Source organism: Etheostoma spectabile, chromosome 10 (genome assembly GCF_008692095.1).
Source record: "Etheostoma spectabile isolate EspeVRDwgs_2016 chromosome 10, UIUC_Espe_1.0, whole genome shotgun sequence".
Lineage (NCBI taxonomy): Eukaryota > Metazoa > Chordata > Actinopteri > Perciformes > Percidae > Etheostoma > Etheostoma spectabile.
In genome coordinates, this window is record NC_045742.1 from 3,088,287 (window position 1) to 3,092,097 (window position 3,811).

Consider the following 3,811-nt stretch of genomic DNA (forward strand, 5'->3'; position numbering starts at 1 on the left):
GATGGATCAAACACAGGACTTTCACCAAGGAGACCAGGGTTTGTGTCCCACGTGTGTCCTTAACCGTTCTGTTAACGGGACCGTAAGCCCCCCCCCCCACGAGCTTTCCCTCAACCTAACATCGTCAAAAAGGACGCCAATAGTCCCGAATAAGCGCGTGTTACAAGATGCTAAAGGAGACGACCAAACGCTTTTAGTTGTTTCCCAGCAATTTACTGGTTAACTAAGTCATTGTTGTAAGTTATTATTACATTATTAATCAATCATTTAATTTGGACCATATGGCCTTAAAATTAAAAAAATATATATATATATTTCAGTTCAGGCACCGTTTGACACCGGCATCATTTTAAAAGCGTAATTTTAGCACCGGTATTGGAAAAAACCCAAAGGATACCCAACCCTAGTTATCATGTATATGGAATATCCTTATTAATATTACTAGTTTGCCAAAAGTTAAACAAAGTCAGGCTAAAAAAAAACAATACGTCGTAGTGTGTGAGTGGTCTGGAAATCTGTCTAAAGGGATTAAAACAGATTCCTGTTGTGGGTTGGGGTTTTTGTTTGGGGTTATTTTCCCGTCTGGCCTTCCCTGTGTTTTCGTCCCGGTTTTCTCCCTAGTCTGGTGTCATAGATTCAGTCTTATGTTTCCATGTGTGTGTTTGTTATGCTTCCGCTTTATTTTGGTAGTCAGCTTCCTGTCTTGTCTTGTCTTGTATTGTCTAACTTCACTTTGTTTGTCTGATTGTCCTGCCCCGCCCTAATGTGATTCACCTGACGTCTCACCTGTTCCCCATTACCTCGTTACCTCTTGTATTTAACCTCTGTGTTCCCATTGTCTTGTGCTGCACCATTAGTTTTGTCCACAATCTTGTTGTGCTACATGTGTCCTCGCTCCCGGAGTTTTCCTGTCCCGTCCGTTTGTTTTTGCTCTCTGTGAGTATTCCCCTGGAACCAGCCCTGCTCTGTTTGTGTGTTTTGGGGTTTTTTGATGTTCCTCGGTTTACCTGTTTTTTGGGACTTTTCTGTGTTTTCCCTTGGACTGCAATAAACACGTTTTTGAGTTCTACCCGCCTGCCCCGCCTCTGCTTTTGGGTCCTCCTCCTGTTATGTCCCGTAACAGATTCCCAGACTACAGCATCTGTGAAGTGAAGTCTGGATCCAGAAGGTCTGATGAATAAGTACCCCGAGTAATCAGTAGTCCCCACACAACAGCTAATCAATGAAGTAAATGCCAAAATAATCAATAGTCATATTATCCAAACATTGAGCTAATCAGAGTCCTTTTATCAAACAACACGGTAATCGATAGTATGTCAGGGGCATTTAACTGAGTGGATCCTGAAGATTCAAAGAGTGTTTTACGTTAAAAGTGTTTTTAGAGTAATTCTTCACACAGACGGGAGGTCAGAGGTCGCTCCACCTTTTTAAAAACCTCTTACCTCTTAACAAGAAAGCCCTCAAATCTCTTTGTGTATCCTGAAAACAAACTCGTTCATCCTTGGATCTGAGAGTTGGTCTTTGTTGTCCAACGTGAATGGCATGTAGCCGGCATTTAAATCACCATATTCTGCTCATCTTCAGGTTCATAATTGTATTTTGAGGTTGGACCAGAATAGGTTTACATGGTTTCGTTTTCTAAAAACACCATGTTTATGTTGTACTGCACATTGCTGCAGATCCTGTTTCCATCCTGTGTTGTTTAGGTCTCTGTTTTAACTCCAGAGTGAGACTTCTCACTAGTTTTATCTCCAGAGTGAGACATCTCACTAGTCTTAGCTCCAGAGTGAGACATCTCACTAGTCTTAGCTCCAGAGTGAGACATCTCACTAGTCTTAGCTCCAGAGTGAGACATCTCCCTTCTATCCTATCTTTGTTGGGAGCTGCACATGCTCAGTAGCTCGGTAAGATCCCATCAGCTGATAACTGTTTCTCCAGCTTTGGTCGGTCCGAGGCAGGATCAGCTGGGAGACTTCTTCTAGACCAGGGACACTTGTGGAATACCTGCAGACCAGGGACAGGAAGTAGACCAGGGACAGGAAGTAGTTCTTTTGGAGATTATGGTCAACAAGTGTGTGTTTGGGCGGGGGATGTGTTCATGTTGTAAAGTGCATGTTTTATATGTAATCAAAAAATAATGTTAATTATGAATAAGACTGTAAAGACACATCTCACTGGATTACTTTGATGCTGAAGGAATCGTGCTTGTGCAGGAGCTGAGACTTATAAACAACATGAATGCCAACCAAAGTTAGGTAGCTCAGTGAGCTGTGATTGGTCAAGAGGCAGACAGGGGGGCGGAGTCAGACATGTTCATCTGTTTTACCCTCCGAACATTTACTGTCCAAATAATGTAACTAATGCTGTTTGTCCAGGAGAGATTAAGACGCTCTGCAATCTTCCTGCACAAACACCGTAAGTCCTCAAACTTTAAGGATGTAAAGGATTTATGCTCTAAGTCATAAGAGTTTTTTTAGAGAATTAAATGTGCTGTGTTAGAGAATGACATTATTTAAATCCACTTGCAGGGAACAAGCTGCAGATAGGTTTCCTCCCCTTCGCCATCATGCACAACTCTCCCTTGTAAAAATGTCTGTTTATTTACATGGAGTCTGGTGAGTTAGCGATGCGAGCCTTAGCAAATATAAATACAATACCGGTTTTGCTAACATTTTAAATACATACCGTATTGTTATAATGGTGAAGTGTTAAGTGACTCATCTCTTCAGAGATCAACCTTTTAAAAATCTATTTAAGACCTTTCTGTTCCCCAGAAACCGCTACGACGTAGCTAGCGCTAAACCAACCAGACTCCATTTAAAAAAACAGTACTTTTAGCGAGTGTAGAGCCAACATATTTTCACACTTAAATCGGTAAAGTATGTGTTTATTTCACCAACAATAGAGTTTTTTTCATGGTTGGAGAAGTGTAGAGAAGACCAAGAATGTCTTTTCTTAGTTTTATTTGGTTTCTGTTGAGTCTGTATGACGTGGGTTTTCGATTCTAAAATGACTGTTTATTTACACGGAGTCTGGTGGGTTGACAATGCGAGTGTTAGCAAAATACATATAATTGAAATGCCCCGGTTTTGCTAACATTTATATACATACCGTATTGTATTAATGGTGAAGTGTTAAGTGACTCATCCCTTTAGAGATCTACCTTTTTAATATCCAATTAAGACCTTACTGTTTCCCAGAAACCGCTACGACGTAGCTAGCGCTAAACCAACCAGACTCCATTTAAAAAACAGTACTTTTAGCGAGTGTAGAGCCAACATATTTTAACATGTAAATCGGTAAAGTATGTGCTTATTTCCACCAACACTAGAGTTGTGATGGTTGGAAAAGTGTAGAGAAGACCAAAAATGTGTGGGGAGGAGGGGCTTAGGAGCATGATTGGGTCTTTTTTCCAAGTTTGTATGTGTGTGGAGTCACCAGAGACACAAAATAACCCCCCATGTCCCAGAAAAAGTGATTTTGTTTTTCATAATATGGGCACTTTAAAGTAAGTAGCTCTTAGCATGAATTCTTTTGAAATGTTCTTTGAATTTGATGGGTATCACCTTCATGTAAATACAGAATACTTAGAGAAGATAATCCATGTCTGTTATATCATTTAAAAGAATCTTTCTTGCTTTAATGAAACTAGTTTGGACCCAACTTCTTATGTGCTTATCCATCCCGCTTACATCATGTTTTCCACATTGTTTAAGACACAGTGGCACTCGTGTAAGCTTAGATTCTAGATCAAATACAAAACATCTACATTGAGATGTCTATATATATATATATATATATATATATATAT

At 40.0% G+C, this 3,811-nt stretch overlaps 1 long non-coding RNA gene across 1 annotated transcript in view; it reads right to left on the reverse strand.

The window, feature by feature from the left end:
• Positions 1-36, reverse strand: part of LOC116696433 (uncharacterized) — an 11,580-nt gene extending 11,544 nt beyond the window's left edge. The window contains exon 1 of the long non-coding RNA XR_004333726.1: positions 13-36. This is a non-coding gene — a long non-coding RNA (uncharacterized LOC116696433). The remainder of the gene's footprint in view (positions 1-12) is intronic.
• Positions 37-3,811: the final 3,775 nt, after the last annotated feature.